Here is a 20419-nt window from a genome sequence, read left to right as displayed (position 1 = left end):
CGAAAGAGGGGATGCATTCCGGGGCATCCCCAAGCTTAGGCACTTGAGTCTTCCTTGAATATTACCTTGGGGTGCCTTGGGCATCCCCAAGCTTAGGGTCTTTCCACTCCTTATTCTCCTCATATCGATATCTCACCCTAAGCTTGAAAACTTCAATCACACAAAACTTAACGAAACTTCGTGAGATAGGTTAGTATGATAAAGAGTAAACCATTCACTTTGGTACTGTCAAAGACAAGGTTCATAATTGTTCCCACACAATGTCTACTGTACCATATCATTTCTACAATTTATATTGAGAAGTATAAGCCATAGAAACTAGAAAACAAGCAAACTATGCAATGAAAACAGAATCTGTCAGAAACAGAACAATCTGTAATGATCTGAACAGCAACCATACTTCTGCTACTCCAAAAATTATGAAATAAATTGGTGGACATGAGGAATTTGTCTATTAATCTTCTTCAAAAAGAATCAACTCAAAATCGATCTTCTGTAAAAAAATGGTAGCTAATCTCGTGAGCGCAAAGTTTCTGTTTTTTTTACAGCAAGATCACACTAACTTTCACCCAAATCTTCCCAAAGGTCTTACTTGGCACTTTATTGAAACAAAAGCTATAAAACATGATTAATACAGTAGCTTAATCATGTAAACACACAAAAACAGTAAGGGTAAATATTGGGTTGTCTCCCAACAAGCGCTTTTCTTTAATGCCTTTTAGCTAGGCATGATGATTTCAATGATGCTCACATAAAAGATAAGAATTGAAACATAAAGGGAGCATCATGAAGAATATGACTAACACATTTAAATATAACCCACTTCCTATGCCTAGGGATTTTGCGAGCACATAATTTATAGGAACAAGAATCAACTAGCATAGGAAGGCAAAACAAGTATAACTTCAAAACTTTAAGCACATAGAGAGGAAACTTGATATTATTGCAACTCCTACAAGCATGTATTCCTCCCTCATAATAATTTTCAGTAGCATCATGAATGATTTCAACAATATAACCATCACATAAAGCATTCTTTTCATGATCTACAAGCATAGAAATTTTACTACTCTCCACATAAGCAAAAAATTTCTCATTCGGAATAGTGGGAGCAAACTCAACAAAATAACTGTCATGCGAGGCATAATCCAATTGAAAATTAAAATCATGATGACAAGTTTCATGGTTAACATTATTCTTTATAGCATACATGTCATCACAACAATCATCATAGATAGCAACTTTGTTCTCATAATCAATTGGAACCTCTTCCGAAATAGTGGAATCATTACTAACAAAAGTCGACACTCTTCCAAATCCACTTTAGATGATAGTATTATTCATACTCCAAAAGATATAAGTGAAGTTCATGGAGTATTCTAGGATTAATATCGGCTAGCAAATATCCAAGCTCAAAATATATAAGTGAAGCACATGAAGTATTCTATAAATTTATGAAGGGACATCTCATACTAGCATGGTTCTTAAAGAAAAATAAAAACACAAAGGACACAAATCATGTGGACAAAACAAAAACCGAGGTATACCGATAATTGTTGAAGAAGAAAGATGGGATGCCAACCGGGGCATCCCCAAGCTTAGATGCTTGAGTATCCTTGGAATATTTACTTGGGGTGCCTTGGGCATCCCCAAGCTTGAACTCTTGCCTCTCTTTATTCTTCTCGCATCGGTAACTCCTCGTTCTTCGAACACTTCATCCACAAAAACTTTGTGAGATCCGTTAGTATACTAAAGCAAATTACTACCTTTAGGTACTGTTGCAAACTCATTCCAATTTCATATTAGCACTTTATCTACTGTATTCTTACTTCACCATGGTTCATACCCCCCGATACTACCCATGGATTCATCAAAATAAGCAAACAACACATAGAAAACAGAATCTGTCAAAAACAGGACAGTCCGTAGTAATCTGGAAGTTTAGTAAACTTCTGTAACTCCTAAAATTATGAAATAAATTTGAAAATTTGTACAAAAGTAATGTGCAAAAAGTTTCAGACCCATTGGACCTTCCAGTAAAAAATGTAAATTCATGCACTACAGCCAAAGTTTCTGTTTTTGTTCTGCATATAGTAAACAAGCAATCTAATCATCCTAAAACCAAAGCTTGGCACATTATTTTTATAATACAATGGATATATACAAGGGGATAATTATTTACAAAGAAACTTCCATGAAAAATTCTACATTGTTTCCGTGAGCATGAACACAAGTGCTCAAGGTCGACCCTCACTTCTTCAATGCATAACTTTCCAATCACTTCTCTTTTTGAAAAACTTTTTAGGCATGAGAGGCAAGTAAATTTTTTGTATTTTCATTCTTTTAATTTTTTTTGTATGTTTCACCCACAACTAAACAGAAACAAAAAGGAAAAACAAAATCTACTTAGTGGAGAAAGCAAACAAGCACACACGAGAATATCAACCCCACACTATTGCTCCCCGGCAACGGCGCCAGAAGAGCTTGATAATCCCCAAGTGTAGGGAATCATCGTAGCAATTTCCAAAGGTGGAAGTGATAAGTATGGAGTGTCGAACCCACAAGGAGCTAAAGGTAAGATAAATGTTCTCTCAAGCCCTATCTGCCACTGATACGACTCTACGTACACCGAACGTTTGCTTCCAACTAGAAACGAGAAATAAAACTACGTTGTGGGTATGAAGAGGATAACTTTGCATGGTATCGGAGAGCTAAAATATAAAAGTAGGTGCTGTTATCATAAAGTTAGAATATATTACTAAATATTATAAATAGCGAGTGTGGAATAATGATGGGTCGGTGTGCGGAATTGTCCTAGGTAATCGTTAACAAGACCGGTAATCACTATTGCAATTTCATATGAGGCATAAGCTAACATACTTTCTCTTCTTGGATCATATGCACTTATGATTGGAACTCTAGCAAGCATCCGCAACTACTAAAGATCATTAAGGTAAAACCCAACCATAGCATTAAAGCATCAATTCCTCTTTATTCCCATACGCAACAACCCCCTTACTCGGGTTTGTGTTTCAGTCACTCACCAACCCACTATAAGCGAATCATGAACGTATTGCAACACCCTACAGCGGGAATCCCTCACGCTTGCGCGACACGGAGGGCACCATAGGACAACACCAAAATAAAACATACAACTCATACCAATCTAGATCATCAATCAACCCAAAGACAAAGGATATCTACTCAGAACATCATAGCATGGCAACACATCATTGGATCATAATATGTGGCATAAAGCACCATGTTCAAGTAGGGATCACAGCGGGGTGCGGGAGAGTGGACCGCGTAAAATAGATGAGGATGGTGATGTTGATGAAGACGATCACCGCGGCGATGATTCCCCTCCCGATGGCACTCCGGCGCCACCGAGAGAGAGAGGAGGAGAGGTTCTCCCCCTTGTGCTTCCTCCTCCATGGCCTCCCCCTAGATGGGGAGAGGTTCTCCCTCTGGTCCTTGGCCTTCATGGTGATGATGGCCCCTCTTGGATCCTCCTCCATGGCCTCCGGTGATGATGCCCCCTCTGGCAGGGTGCCAGAGAGGGCCTAGATTGATTTCTCATGGCTACAGAGGCTTGCGGCGGCGGAACTTCCGATCTAGGTTATTTTCTGGGGGTTTCTTTATTTATAATAATTTTTGGCGTTGGTTTCACGTCAGGGGGGTCTCCGAGTCGTCCACGAGGCAGGGGCCCACGCCCAGGGGGGGTGGGCGCCCCCCCCACCCTCGTGGACAGCCCTGGACTCTTCTGGCCCAACTCTTTTGCTCCAGGGGCTTTTTTGGTCCATAAAAAATCAACAAAAATTGGCACGTCAGTTGGACTCCGTTTGGTATTCCTTTTCTGTAAAACTCAAAACAAGGAAAAACAGAAACTGGCACTGGGCTCTAGGTTAATAGGTTAGTCCCAAAAATAATATAAAATAGCATATAAATGCATATAAAACATCTAAGATGGATAATATAATAGCATGAATACTTCATAAATTATAGATACGTTGGAGACGTATCAGTAGACGGCCCGGGCCCACGGATGGCCGCGACGTCGAAAAACGCCCCAGGGAGGGCCCAGATACCGCACCGGCCTGCCTGGGGCCGGGATATATCAACGAAAGGGCGCCCTGATGTTTAAATACCTAGTGCACATCATTGATGTGGCACCTCCCTCACAAACCGGACAGTCACGCAGGAAGGTTCAGGACGTAGGTTGCTAGTCCCCCCACATCGAGCAGGCGGGAGGGAGTCGCGTGATCGCAAACGCACCAACCGGGTATTTTTTCCGATGCTTGTGCCTTGTTGCTTTCATTTATTAAATCCACGAGAATGCATGAAACCTTGATCTAGTGCTCACAACTTTTGATTTAGAAATGCATGCTTCTGCCTTATTGATGTATATATAGTGATCACAACTTAGCTTCACTTTGAACCTTATCGATCATTAGCATTTTAAGCTCGAAAACTCATGCTTGCCGTAATGAACTTGTAGGTTTGCAAAAAGGATGCCATCAACGGTGGACGTACATGCTATGTTCTTAGCGGTGGAGCTCATGGTTGCGAACTTTATGTTGATGAACAATATGGTTATGTTTGGTGTGAATGTGCAACTTTGTTACCTTTTATGCACTCGTGAACTTGGTTTTGGTTCTGAATTTGTTGGATATGTATGCACTTGATGAAGTTATCTATGCATGTGTGAACTTGATGTATCTATTGTTGGATATGTATGCATGTTTTGAACTTGATGGAGTTATCTATGCATGTGTGTACTTGATTATCTATTGGTGGAGTTTTATATATAGAGTAACACTATTCTAATCCTGGAATTAGAATAACTATTTGGATCACAGCTCCCCCTATATAGGGCTGACGGGATCCTCCCGAACTCATCGAAACAAAAAAAGTCATATCATCAAACTACCCACCCCGGTCTCCACCACCCCCGCACCACCCACCCCGATCTCCCCAACCCCCGCACCACCCACCCCGATCCGCCCCCAACCGGCGACCGGAGACATCATCGCCGCCGCCCACCGCCGCCGCTAGCCTCCCACACACCAATCCCCGAGGCCCGCCTTCCTCCCCCGCCGCACCCGGCCTTCCTCCCACTGCCGCTGGCCACCGGCCTCCCTCCCGCTGGCTACCGGCCTCCTCCCGTGGCCCTGCAGCTGCCCTTTTCTCGCGGTCGCGCGCCTTCCCCCTCTCGCGGACCCGCCCCCAGCCTTCTCCGGCGGGCGCGCGCCGTCCTCCTATCGTTGCCTCGCCGCTGACAAGCCCATGCACCCCCATCTGCCTGCGCTGCTACACCCGATCTCTATCCTTCCGACCCCACTCTCGTTTTGTTGTGTTCTTCAAGAGCATCCGCAAAACTGTTTGTGAATGAACATATGATCTCAAAAAACGGATACAGAGAATGCTTTGTTGTGCTTGTACTAATGCGCGATTTATTTTTGTTTTCAAAATTTGTTTTTGCGAAGGTCAAGATGTTGTGTTGCAGAAGGTCAAGTGTGTATTGTATATGTGTTTTTAATGCATACCTTCATTGATTCACCTCAGAATGCTCTTTTTTCAGATGTGTGCATTCGTACTTGTGTAAAAATGCATGTAGCATGTGAAGTTTATGTGTATTGTTGTGTGTAATTTTCTTGAATTATAATAGCATGCAAAGTTCATGTATCAGAAATTCATAAGTTCAGGTGTACCACATACTGAAGAAATTCATCAATGAAAAAGAAAAGGATTGCCTAAGCCATTTCGCCGATAGCAAAAAATGCCTAAAAATGTCATGAGACAAAAAACAAAACTGCATAAGATATAACATAGTAAGTTCATAGAAAGGTGGAAAAACATAATTTCGTTTTGTTTGTTTAACCATTTCTAAAAAATGCCTTGAAGTTCAAATTTAAATAATAGGGCGTTTCAATGCTTATTACAAACCTGTAATTTTCCCCGTTACTATAGAATAAACCAAGAAGTTCAAAAACTAAAAATGGAGCAGTTCGAAACGTTTATAAAAAATGGTGTTTCTACATTTTACTAAAAAATTGGAGAAGTTCAAATTTAAATAACATAGAAGTTCAAAATGTTTATTCCAAAACCAAGAAGGTCAAATATAAAAACAATTGAGCAGTTTAAAAGGTTTGTAAACATGGATGTGCCCATATTTGGACCTTGCATTTTTACTAAAATAATGGAGCGACTCGATGTATGCAGAAAACTCAAATTCTTCTCGTTTCTAAAAAAATGTATTTCATTCAATTCATGAAAAAGTTGTTCGATGTTTACTTACAAAAATTAATTTTCTATTTTCTAGAAATCAAACTAAGAAGTTCAAATTAAAATAAGAGAGAAGTCCGAAGTTTATAAAAACATAGGATTTACAAGGTAAAAAAATTTGATGCTATTTTTTGGCATTTTGAAATATACCCATAAATGGCGACGAATTAGAAAAAAATTGATGAATTTTTTTCTTCTCAAACATAATCTTTCCAACGGTATATCATGCATATTATTCCCATAATATAATTTGAATGTTTTGTGTATATCATTCAAAACAAGTGTTAGCATGTTCAAAATATGCTCTTAACTAGTGCTATCATTTGCTCAAATTCGACGAGTGCTTTAGGAGTTAGGGACAAAATTTTTACAGAGTAGTTCAAATTGAAAATGGCCAGAAGTTCACATGCTGCATGGTGTGTGTTTTCATATGAGAAAATAGAATAAAAAGATAAAGTATAAAAATTTCGCTGCTAGAAGTTCAGGTGCTCGGCACAGGGAAGTTCAAAAACTTCTTGTGAGAGAGGTAATCGGCACTATATACCATTTGTGCAACTCCGATGAACGAGTGAGAAATTAGGAACAAAAATACGTGGGAGAAGTTTAAAGTGAAAACAGCGGGAAGTTCGATCATTATAGAAAACTCAGATTTTCCTCATTATTAAAGAATGGAAACAAGAAGTTCAAAAATAAAAAACAAGAAGTTCAACTTTTAAAAATAAAGCGCTTCAAAATTTCATCAAAAAGGATTAAGAAATAAACCAGGAAGTCCATATTAAAAAGATGGAGAAGTTCGTTGATTATAGAAAACTCAGATTTTTCTCGCTATTAAAGAATGGAAACAAGAAGTTCAAAAATACAATAACAAGAAGTTCAACTATTAAAAATAGAGCGATTCAAAATTCATAAAAAAGATTAAGAAAAATCAGATTAAAAATTCATAAAAAACTCAAATATTTTCACGTAACCGAGAGAGGTTCAGGTTGATAACTGCCAGAAGTTCATGTACTACACGGTGTGCATTTTGTATTAAAAAAAGAATAAAAAGCAAAGGCTAAAAGTTTTGTTGTTATAAGTTTAAGTCCTTCGTTGGAGAAAGTTTAAAAAATATTGTGAGAGAGATTTGTACAAAAAAATATCATTTGTGTAACACTGACGATGGATGAGAAAATTACAAACGAAAATACGTCACAGAAGTTCAACTGAAAACAGCAGAAAATTCAACTACTACAGTGGATGAATTTCTGATGAAAAACTTTTAAAATCGTTGTGAGCATGAAAAGACGATCAAAATGGGAAAGTTGCATGTTTACATCAGCTTTCCACCGGTATATCACTTGCTCAATTCCGGTGAGTGGATGAAGAGCTACAAGCAGTGGATGGAGATCTACAAGCAAAAAAAGCACGTGAAAAACAGAGTGAAGTTCAAGTAGACATGCTGAGAAGTTCAGGTTCTTCACGTGGTGCATTTTTGAAGAATCTGTTTCGCGATAAAGGCAGAACGACTGATCTCGCCATTTTCGAAATTACTTGAAAACGACTAGAAATCACAGAAAACCATCAACATGAAAAAGTTTCGCATTTTCCTTAGCTTTTCAACGGTATATTATTTGCCTCATTCCGATAAAGTTTGTCAAAATTATGGTGAAAATACATTTTTAGCCATTTTTAAAATTGACTTAAAACAGTAAGGAATTGGGAGAAACAATATATACCAAAAAGTTTCGCATTTCTTCAAGCTTTCCAACGCCGTATCATTTGCTACATTCAGATGTACGGTTAAAAAAATAGATTGAAAATACGAACTCGGTGGAACTTGTACTATTTTCTTAATTACTCTTAAACAGTTCAAAATTAGAAACAACTTTCTACATGAAAAAGTAGCGCATTTTCATAAGCTTTTCAACGCCATATCATTTGCCTCAATTGGATTAGCCATTTAGAAATGACATCGAAAATACGAACTCAGCTGTTCGGTTTGCGAAATTTTATGATTTTCCAAATTACTCTTTAACCGTAGGGAATTAGAGAAAACTTTCATCATGTGGAAGGAGCGGTTTTACAGCGGCTTTCCAACGCCATATTATTTGCCTCATTCCGATAAATGGTTTAGAAATGCGATCGAAAATATGATTCACGTTTTTTGTATGAATAAAAACGGTTTTCAAAACTGCTCTTAAACCGCTTACATTTTGCCAAAAATTTAACTTGGGTCATGATACTGGTGTACATAGCTTTCCAACGGTATACCGCAAGCCCCATTTGGGCAATGTTGGCGGAAGTTCAATCTAGCACTCGGAGAAGTTCAGGTCGAACAACTCAGGCAGTAAAATTGCAAAAAACGCAATTTCATCACGACCCGAGAGAAAAATCCGCCAACGAGCGAGATTCCTATTAAAAACCGCTATTTAGGGCCCGTTCGGAACATCGCCAACTCCCAGTTTCATCCGCTCCATGCAGGAGCAGGCCCGAACGGCGCAGCTCCCAGAAGCTGGCTTCATGGAGCAAAGCATCCTCGCAGTGCAAATATTAGAAGCTGGACGAGCCTAGCTCCCAAAAATCGAAGGAGGATAAGTTGGACAATATTACCTGATATGCCACCGCCAAGTGAGCTGCAGGCAGCGTACCGGTTCGTTTTCTCTTGCTACAGTCCCGAACGAAGCGTTTTCTCTCGCTACAGCCACCAAGTCGTTGCCGAACGCTTGCTGGGCTCCCGCAAGAAGCTAGCTCGTTGGGCTCCCGCGAGAAGCTGGCCCGTTTCGGAAGCTGGAGAGCTTCCGAACGGGCCCTTAGTTGCTAAAAACGTTTCTAGATTACACTAACAGCATATAGAACACGACTAACAAGAATAATTCGCGGGGGAAGCCACAGTTGCGAAGATAGCCCGAAGGTCGGGTTCGTACAGAGGGAAGTTCAGGCGCGTTACTCAGGCAGTTCAGGTTGTGATCAGAATATTATTCTGATCCCGTGACCATAATAGTGTTTATGTATATATATATATATATATATATATATATTTGGTATATAAGCCGGGTATTACACTCGGCTTACGGCCTGTAAGCCGTGTAGCCCATGATAAAACACTCGGCGTATGTAGCTAAGCCATGTCGCCCAGCAGTTACACTCGGCTTATAGAACTGATAAGTCGTCTATGTTTAAACTACACTCGGCCTACAGAACCGTAGGAACCAAATTACACCTGCCGGTTTAGTTATAAGCCGCGAGTCCATCCACAAAATACCCGGTTTATAGGCAACACGTGGCAGCAACGTGGACCCGGGGAACACTCGGCTTACGTGGCCTACCACGACTTATATGTAAACTGTGTGCCTTGTTTGGCACACGGCTTATAAAACACTCGGCTTACAGGCGGGCCACGTGGCACGTCCGTTAGGTGCTACAGGCCGTGATCCCACTTTGTTTGTCATGTGCCACTACTTTGTAATCGGCTTACCTGTAAGCCGTATGCCCGATAACTGACACTCGGCTTATAGCCCCTAAGCTGAAACATTCTTTGCCGTATTCACTACGCCGAGTGTAACACTCGGCCTACTGTTCGCCGTGGTTAAAATGACATTTGCCGTGTATGTTTCATACACGGCTTAGAACGTTTTTCCTGTAGTGTAAGGCCGAGAAGATTGATCCCACCAAAACGGCAGTTGACTTCGATCTCCTCAAATGACTAGCCTTTCTGTATTTGCCCAGTAGGTTCAAAGATATTGGTTGCTTTGTTAATTTTGATCCCATTAAATTAAATGTCATACTATTTTGTTTTCTCTTAGTTTTACTATGGTCACCATGGATGATCAATTTGAAATCTGTGATACAACTGAAGAGCAACTCCAAAGAACCTCAACCTCTATGATACTGAATCTTGTTACCTCAATTCAACTTGACATGTTAAATTAGAAAAATGCACATACTGTATGATTTCTGGCAAAAAATCTATCCTTTGGAACAGTGCCGGCCAATTCTGAGAATCAAACCACATAGCTAACAAATCTTCATGGGTCAGGAGTAGCTCAGTGCAAATGTGGATCTTGATCATGTCAAGGAAGCGAAAACAATCACTTTCATTGGATGTCAATCATGTTATGGGCAAAGAAAATTCAACTCGAACAACACATAATAATATGACCTTGTTTAAACACAGGGTACGGTGCCAACCGTATCCCCCTTGTGCGCACTGGCACAGTTTTAGTTACAACACAGGTTCCCAGTGAACAAGTAATAGCAGCATCTTTCAGTAACAGAACCATTTCTTGTGTACATATTGTAGTTCAGTAATAGGGAACATCACTCCCTTCTTCAGCTTTTGTGATGATGGTGGTGGTGGTGATGCTTAGATTTCTTCTTATCTTTTCTCTCCTTCCTCTCGTTTTTCTCCAATTTCCTCTCTTTTTTGTTTTCCATTTTTCTTGTGTGATTCAGTGTCAGGACCCCGATCCTAAGTCACACCGATCTAGCATGTAACACATCATATCACTTTGCAGCCTCACGCACGGTATTCCACAGGTGCCACCTTACCTGGCCCGGGACCGTTTGCGCCTTTTGGCTCACGTATATGATAGTGTCGCTAGCATCCATATGATAGAGAACCCGTGCCGACATGACTAGTCGTGAATCCAAAGTGGCACCAACTTACAGGGACAGGCATACATGACCCAGCAACATACGTGTCGGTCATCAGCGAGTGAAACCGGGCTGTAGCAGCTGGGCTAACAGGACTCCAGGGAATCCGGGCTGTAGCAGGCTAACAGGACTCCGGTAGACACCGCGTGACATTTCCCCGAAGGGACAGACACAGGAACGAAGAAGGACACATGCCGGCCAGTGCTACCTCTTGAGCACTGCGTTGGTTTTCCCTTGAAGAGGAAAGGGTGTTGCAGTAAAGTAGTGTAAGTATTTCCCTCAGTTTTTGAGAACCAAGGTATCAATCCAGTAGGAGACCACGCTCGAGTCCCACGCACCTACACAAACAAATAAGAACCTTGCAACCAACGCGATAAAGGGGTTGTCAATCCCTTCACGGTCACTTACGAGAGTGAGATCTGATAGATATGATAGGATAATATTTTTGGTATTTTTATGATAAAGAGTAAAAGTAAAGAAAGCAAAATAAACGGCGCCAGAAATAGCTTGTTGACGGGAGATTAATATGATGGAAAATAGTCCCGGGGGCCATAGGTTTCACTAGTGGCTTCTCTCAAGAGCATAAGTATTACGGTGGCTAAACGAATTACTGTTGAGCAATTGATAGAATTGAGCATAGTTATGAGAATATCTAGGTATGATCATGTATATAGGCATCACGTCCGCGACAAGTAGACCGAAACGATTCTGCATCTACTACTATTACTCCACACATTGACCGCTATACAACATGCATCTAGAGTATTAAGTTCATAAGAACAGAGTAATGCTTTAAGCAAGATGACATGATGTAAAGGGATAAACTCATGCAATATGATATAAACCCCATCTTTTTATCCTCGATGGCAACAATACAATACGTGCCTTGTTGCCCCTGCTGTCACTGGGCAAGGACACCGCAAGATTGAACCCAAAGCTAAGCACTTCTCCCATTGCAAGAAAGATCAATCTAGTAGGCCAAACCAAACTGATAATTCGAAGAGCTTGCAAAGATAACCAATCATACATAAAAGAATTCAGAGGAGATTCAAATATTGTTCATAGATAAACTTGATCATAAACCCACAATTCATCGGATCTCGACAAACACACTGCAAAAGAAGAGTTACATCAAATAGATCTCCAAGAGAATCGAGGAGAACTTTGTATTGAGATCCAAAGAGAGAGAAGAAGCCATCTAGCTAATAACTATGGACCCGAAGGTCTGAGGTAAACTACTCACACATCATCGGAGAGGCTATGGTGTTGATGTAGAAGCCCTCCGTGATCAATGCCCCCTCCGGCGGAGCACCGAAAAAGGCCCCAAGATGGGATCTCACGGGTACAGAAGGTTGCGGCGGTGGAAATAGGGTTTTGGCTCCGTATATGATGTTTCCAGGGTACATGGGTATATATAGGAGGAAGAAGTACGTCAGTGGAGCAACGAGGGGCCCATGAGGGTGGAGGGTGCGCCTGGGGGAGGTGGGCGCGCCCCCCTACCTCGTGCCCTCCTCGTTGATTGCTTTACGTAGACTCCAAGTCCTCTGGATCACGTTTGTTCCGAAAATCACGTTCCCGAAGGTTTCATTCCGTTTGGACTCCGTTTGATATTCTTTTTCTTTGAAACACTGAAATAGGCAAAAAAACAGCAATTTGGGTTGGGCCTCCGATTAATAGGTTAGTCCCAAAAATAATATAAAAGTGTATAATAAAGCCCAATAAACATCCAAACCAGAATATAATATAGCATGGAACAATAAAAAATTATAGATACGTTGGAGACGTATCAAGCATCCCCAAGCTTAATTCCTGCTCGTCCTCGAGTAGGTAAATGATAAAACAAATTTTTTGATGTGGAATGCTACTTAGCATAATTTTCAATGTACCCTCTTAATTGTGGTATGAATATTCAGATCCGAAAGATTCAAGATAAAAGTTTAATATTGACATAAAAGTAATAATACTTCAAGCATACTAACTAAGCAATTATGTCTTCTCAAAATAACATGGCCAAAGAAAGTTAATCCCTACAAAATCATATAGTTTGGTCATGCTACATTTTCCTCACACAAGAATGCTCTCATCATGCACAACCCCGATGAAAAGCCAAGCAATTGTCTCATACTTTAGTAATCTCAAACTTTTTTCAACTTTCACGCAATACATGAGCGTGAGCCATGGATATAGCACTATGAGTGGAATAGAATATAATGATGGGGGTTATGTGGAGAAGATAAAAAAAGGAGAAAGTCTCACATCAACTCGGCTAATCAACGGGCTATGGAGATGCCCATCAATTGATGTTAATGTGAGGAGTAGGGATTGCCATGCAACGAATGCACTAGAGCTAAAAATGTATGAAAGCTCAGCAAAAGAAACTAAGTGGGTGTGCATCCAACTTGCTTGCTCACGAAGACCTAGGGCATTTGAGGAAGCCCATTGTTGGAATATACAAGCCAAGTTCTATAACGAAAAATTCCCACTAGTATATGAAAGTGACAAAACAAGAGACTATCTATCATAAGGATCATGGTGCTACTTTGAAGCACAAGTATGGAAAAAGATAGTAGCATTGCCCCTTTTTATTTTCTTTTCCTTTTTTTTGGGCCTTCCTTTTTTTCTTTTGGCCTTTCTCTCTTTTTTTTGGGGACAATGCTCTATGAATGATGATCATCACACTTCTATTTATTTACAACTCAATGATTACAACTCGATACTAGAACAAAGTATGACTCTATATGAATGCCTCCGGCGGTGTACCGGGAAATGAATCAAGAGTGACATGTATGAAATAATATGCATGGTGGCTTTGCCACAAATACGATGTCAACTACATGATCATGTAAGGAAATATGACAATGATGAACGTGTCATGATAAACGGAACGGTGGAAAGTTGCATGGCAATATATCTCGGAATGGCTATGGAAATACCATAATAGGTAGGTATGGTGGCTGTTTTGAGGAAGATATAAGGAGGCTTATGTGTGATAGAGCGTATCATATCACGGGGTTTGGATGCACCGGCGAGGTTTGCACCAACTCTCAAGGTGAGAAAGGGCAATGCACGGTACCGAAGAGGCTAGCAATGATGGAAGGGTAAGCGTGCGTATAATCCATGGACTCAACATTAGTCATAAAGAGCTCACATACTTATTGCAAAAATCTACAAGTCATCAAAAACCAAGCACTACGCGCATGCTCCTAGGGGGATAGATTGGTAGGAAAAGACCATCGCTCGTCCCTGACCGCCACTCATAAGGAGGACAATCAAAGAACACCTCATGTTTCAAATTTGTTACACAACGTTTACCATACGTGCATGCTACGGGATTTGCAAACTTCAACACAAGTATTTCTCAAATTCACAACTACTCAACTAGCACAACTTTAATACCACTACCTCCATATCTCAAATCAATCATCAAGCATCAAACTTCTCTTAGTATTCAACACACTCATAAGAAAGTTTTTACTAATCTTGAATACCTAGCATATTAGAACTAATTTCACAATTAAAGCAAATTACCATGCTGTTTTGTAGGACTCTCAAAATAATATAAGTGAAGCATGAGAGAACAACAGTTTCTATAAAACAAATCCATCACCGTGCTCTAAAAGATATAAGTGAAGCACTAGAGCAAAAACTATATAACTCAAAAGATATAAGTGAAGCACATAGAGTATTCTAATAAATTCCGAATCATGTGTGTCTCTCTCAAAAGGTGTGTACAACAAGGATGATTGTGGTAAACTAAAAAGCAAATACTCAAATCATACAAGACGCTCCAAGCAAAACACATATCATGTGGTGAATAAAAATATAGCTCCAAGTAAAGTTACCGATGGACGAAGACGAAAGAGGGGATGCCTTCCGGGGCATCCCCAAGCTTTGGCTTTTTGGTGTCCTTAGATTACCTTGGGGTGCCATGGGCATCCCCAAGATTAGGCTCTTGCCACTCCTTGTTCCATAATCCATCAAATCTTTACCCAAAACTTGAAAACTTCACAACACAAAACTCAACAGAAAATCTCGTGAGCTCTGTTAGCGAAAGAAAACAAAAAACCACTTCAAGGTACTGTATTGAACTCATTCTTTATTTATATTGGTGTTAAATTTACTGTATTCCAACTTCTCTATGGTTTATAAACTATTTTACTAGCCATAGATCATCAAAATAAGCAAACAGCACACGAAAAACAAAATCTGTCAAAAACAGAACAGTCTGTAGTAATCTGTAACTAACGCAAACTTCTGGAACTCAGAAAAATCTACCAAAATAGGACGACCTAGATTTGATTTACTTCAATTAGAATCAGTATTTTATCACATTCTGGTGATTTTTAACAATTGTTTTCGTGAACAGAAAGTTTCTGGAATTTTCAGCAAGATCAAATAACTATCATCCAAGAAGTTCCTATAGGTTTCACTTGGCACAAACACTAATTAAAACATAAAAAAAATCTAACCAGAGGCTAGATCAAATATTTATTCCTAAACAGAAGCAAAAAGCAAAAAAATAAAATAAAATTGGGTTGCCTCCCAACAAGCGCTATCGTTTAACGCCCCTAGGCATAAAAGCAAGGATAGATCTAGGTATTGCCATCTTTGGTAGGCAATCCATAAGTGGCTCTCATAATAGATTCATATGGTAATTTAATTTTCTTTCTAGGGAAGTGTTCCATGCCTTTCCTTAGCGGAAATTGGAATCTAATATTCCCTTCCTTCATATCAATAATTGCACCAATTGTTCTAAGGAAAGGTCTACCAAGAATAATAGGACATGAAGGATTGCAATCTATGTCAAGAACAATGAAATCTACGGGCACATAGTTCCTATTTGCAACAATAAGAACATCATTAATTCTTCCCATAGGTTTCTTAATAGTGGAATCCGCAAGGTGCAAGTTTAAAGAACAATCATCAAATTCGCGGAAACCTAACAAATCACACAAAGTTTTTGGAATCGTGGAAACACTAGCACCCAAATCACACAAAGCATAGCATTCATGATCTTTAATTTTAATTTTAATAGTAGGTTCCCTCTCATCATAAAGTTTTCTAGGGATAGAAACTTCCAACTCAAGTTTTTCTTCATAAGATTGCATCAAAGCGTCAACGATATGTTTAGTAAAAGCTTTATTTTGACTATAAGCACGAGGAGAATTTAGCACGGATTGCAACAAGGAAATACAATCTATCAAAGAGCAATTATCATAATTAAATTCCTTGAAATCCAAAATAGTGGGTTCATTGATATCTAAAGTTTTGACCTCTTCAATCCCACTTTTACCAATTTTTGCATCAAGATCTAAAAACTCCGAATTTTTGGGACGCCTTCTAGGTAAAGGTGACTCATCTCCAGTCCCATCATTATCAAGATTCATATTGCAAAACAAAGATTTAATAGGAGACACATCAATAACTTTTAGATCTTCATCTTTATTCGCACAAAAAAATTCCGGTTTAGCGGCCATCTTATTAACTAAGGTGGCCTGCTTATCCGAAACTTCAGCTATTAATTTTTCGAGATGAGCAATCTGAGATTTCAAACCACAAAATTCCTAAGACATATCATCGAGCTCTTTATTCATATATCCCATAAAGCTTTTTTGTTCCTTAAGCTCATTTCTAAAGAAATTATTATGCTCAAATTGTAAAGTCATAAAACTCCTGACGTTGCTTTCGATCTCTTCTAACCTTTTAAGGTGAAGATCACCAGGTCTAGGTAGAGCCATCGTGGCAAGCAAGCAATCCAACACACAGGCAAACAAGAAGCAAGCGAAAAAGAGGCGAACGGAAAAGAGAGGGCGAATAAAACGGCAAGGGTGAAGTGGGGGAGAGGAAAACGAGAGGCAAATGACAAATAATGTAATGCGAGGGATAAAGGTTTGTGATGGGTACTTGGTATGTCTTGACTTGTGCGTACACTCCCCGGCAACGGCGCCAAAAATCCTTCTTGCTACCTCTTGAGCACTGTGTTGGTTTTCCCTTGAAGACGAAAGGGCGCTGTAGTAAAGTAGCGTAAGTATTTCCCTCAGTTTTTGAGAACCAAGGTATCAATCCAGTAGGAGACCACGCTCGAGTCCCACGCACCTACACAAACAAATAAGAACCTCGCAACCAACGCGATAAAGGGGTTGTCAATCCCTTCACGGTCACTTACGAGAGTGAGATCTGATAGATATGATAAGATAATATTTTTGGTATTTTTATGATAAAGAGTAAAAGTAAAGAAAGAAAAATAAACGGCGCCAGAAATAGCTTGTTGACGGGAGATTAATATGATGGAAAATAGACCCGGGGGCCATAGGTTTCACTAGTGGCTTCTTTCAAGAGCATAAGTATTATGGTGGGTAAACGAATTACTGTCGAGTAATTGATAGAATTGAACATAGTTATGAGAATATCTAGGTATGTTCATGTATATAGGCATCATGTCCGCGACAAGTAGACCGAAACGATTCTGCATCTACTACTATTACTCCACACATCGATCGCTATCCAGCATGCATCTAGAGTATTAAGTTCATAAGAACAGAGTAATGCTTTAAGCAAGATGACATGATGTAGAGGGATAAACTCATGCAATACGATATAAACCCCATCTTTTTATCCTCGATGGCAACAATAAAATATGTGCCTTGCTGTCCCTGCTGTCACTGGGCAAGGACACCGCAAGATTGAACCCAAAGCTAAGCACTTCTCCCATTGCAAGAAAGATCAATCTAGTAGGCCAAGCCAAACTGATAATTCGAAGAGACTTGCAAAGATAACCAATCATACATAAAAGAATTCAGAGGAGATTCAAATATTGTTCCTAGATAAACTTGATCATAAACCCACAATTCATCGGATCTCGACAAACACACCACAAAAGAAGAGTTACATCAAATAGATCTCCAAGAGAATCGAGGAGAACTTTATATTGAGATCCAAAGAAAGAGAAGAATCCATCTAGCTAATAACTATGGACCCGAAGGTCTTAGGTAAACTACTCACACATCATCGGAGAGGCTATGGTGTTGATGTAGAAGCCCTCCGTGATCAATGCCCCCTCCGGCGGAGCGCCAGAAAAGGCCCCAAGATGGGCTCTCACGGGTACAGAAGGTTGCGGCGGTGGAAATAGGGTTTTGGCTCCGTATATGATGTTTCCAGGGTACATGGGTATATATAGGAGGAAGAAGTACGTCGGTGGAGCAACGAGGGGCCCACGAGGGTGGAGGGCACGCCTGGGGGAGGTGGGCGCGCCCCCTACCTCGTGTCCTCCTCGTTGATTGCTTTACGTAGACTCCAAGTCCTCTGGATCACGTTTGTTCCGAAAATCACGTTCCCGAAGGTTTCATTCCGTTTGGACTTCGTTTGATATTGTTTTTCTTCGAAACACTGAAATAGGCAAAAAACAGCAATTTGGGCTGGGCCTCCGGTTAATAGGTTAGTCCCAAAAATAATATAAAAGTGTATAATAAAGCCCAATAAACATCCAAAACAGAATATAATATAGCATGGAACAATAAAAAATTATAGATACGTTGGAGACGTATCAGCCAGCCTAAGTGTTCCGGAGCAGTAGCAAGCTACCATGGCTCAGTGGAAGCACTAGGAGACATTTCCCCATAAGAGAGGCTACCAAGAATAAACAACTAGGTTGTCGGATCCCACACATACCAAGCATTTCAATAACATACACACAATATGCTCAATATGTGCAAATAAAACATGGCATCACAACATAACTCTATGACTCAAAGTATTTATTCATTAGGCTCCGAGGAGCCAAGTATTACAAACATGGGTCTCATGACCCAACATACAGAGCATACAAGCAACAAGCGGAAGCATAAACATGTTTGAGTACAGACAACTACAGAAGAAAAAGGCTGAGAAGCCTGACTATCTACAAGACTAACTACAAGACCCTCCCAAGGGTACAAGATCGTAGCTGAGGTTACAAGCTAAACGTCGAAGTCCACGCGAAACTACTAGCGAGACTGAAGTCTCTCTGCAAAAACATAAATTAAGCAAACGTGAGTACAAATGTACCCAGCAAGACTTATATCAGAACTAGCTATATATGCATCAGTATCAACAAAGGGGTGGTGCAGTTTCACTACAGCAAGCCAGCTTTGACTCGGTGGCTAACCTGAACTACGACTGCAAGTAACTCTTTTGAGGTGGCGCACGCGAGTCCACATATTCACCATATCAATACACCACTATGGATCCGCTCCCGTCTCCCTACGAGAACGCCATCCATAGCACTCACGCTTATCTTGCGCATTTTAGAGTATCCACTTTCACTTCTCTATGAACTGTACAGGAAACCCAGAAGTCCTTTACCGCGGACACGACTATTCGAATAGATGATGTTAACCCTGCAGGGATGTACTTCTTCACACACGGTCTCGCCACTTACCGCCATGTACACATCATGTATCTCGGCAACCTTCAAGCAGAAGCCTGGCGAGGGTGTCGGCCACGACCTGACTAACCACGCAAGTCTCTAGTCCAGGTTTATCGCCTATTCGGGTTCCATCCACAAGGAGATCCGGCCGGGGTGTCGCTCACAGCCCCAAACGACGTGAGCAGGGTTCCCAAGTCCACCATCTGGGTGCCACTTGGTACACCGTGCCACTGCACCTAGTCTGTCCCAAGCCCACCTGTACCGGGTGCCACTTGGTAGACTACTAGCACTACCTACAAACACCAGAAACTAGTTGCAACTCCTGGACAGAGATCAGGTTGATTAATAAGCCGAGAGGGGCCGAGTTACCGGAACCCAATGTGTGGTAGTAGCTGTTCATGGATCACAAACACAGAACTCAGTTCCTGAGGACGGTTTCAATGAGACAACCCACCATGTACTCCTACATGGCCTCTCACCGCTACCTTTACCAAATCGTGTTCACACACTTAGCTCTCAATAGTAGGACATGTTCACAACTTTCCAATTCATCCCGATGAATCAGACCTGACACAACTCTAAGCAATAGCAGGCATGACAAACAAGCATGAATGAGTAGGCACATCAGGGCTCAAACAACTCCTACTCATGGTAGTGGGTTTCATCTATTTACTGTGGCAATGACAGGTCATGCAGAGGAAAGGGGTTCAACTACCGCAGCATGTAATAGTTGAATCGTTGTTGTCCTAATGCAGTAAAAGAGAGCAGGAACGAGAGAGTGGGATTGTATCGGAATGAACAAGGGGCTCTTGCTTGCCTGGCACTTCTGAAGATAGTATAACTCTTCATCGGTGTCATCGAACTCATCGTCGGAACCATGTCTATCGAAAGGGAACAAACACCGGGAAACACAATCAATGCAATACAACAGTATCATGCATGAATGTGACATGGCAATTGATACGTCTCCAACGTATCTATAATTTTTGATTGTTCCATGCTATATTATATTCTGTTTTGGACATTATTGGGCTTTATTATACACTTCTATATTATTTTTGGGACTAACCTATTAACCGGAGGCCCAGCCCAGAATTG

This window comes from Aegilops tauschii, chromosome 5 (assembly GCF_002575655.3).
Source record: "Aegilops tauschii subsp. strangulata cultivar AL8/78 chromosome 5, Aet v6.0, whole genome shotgun sequence".
Classification (NCBI taxonomy): domain Eukaryota; kingdom Viridiplantae; phylum Streptophyta; class Magnoliopsida; order Poales; family Poaceae; genus Aegilops; species Aegilops tauschii.
Note: the sequence above shows the minus strand (reverse complement) of the source record.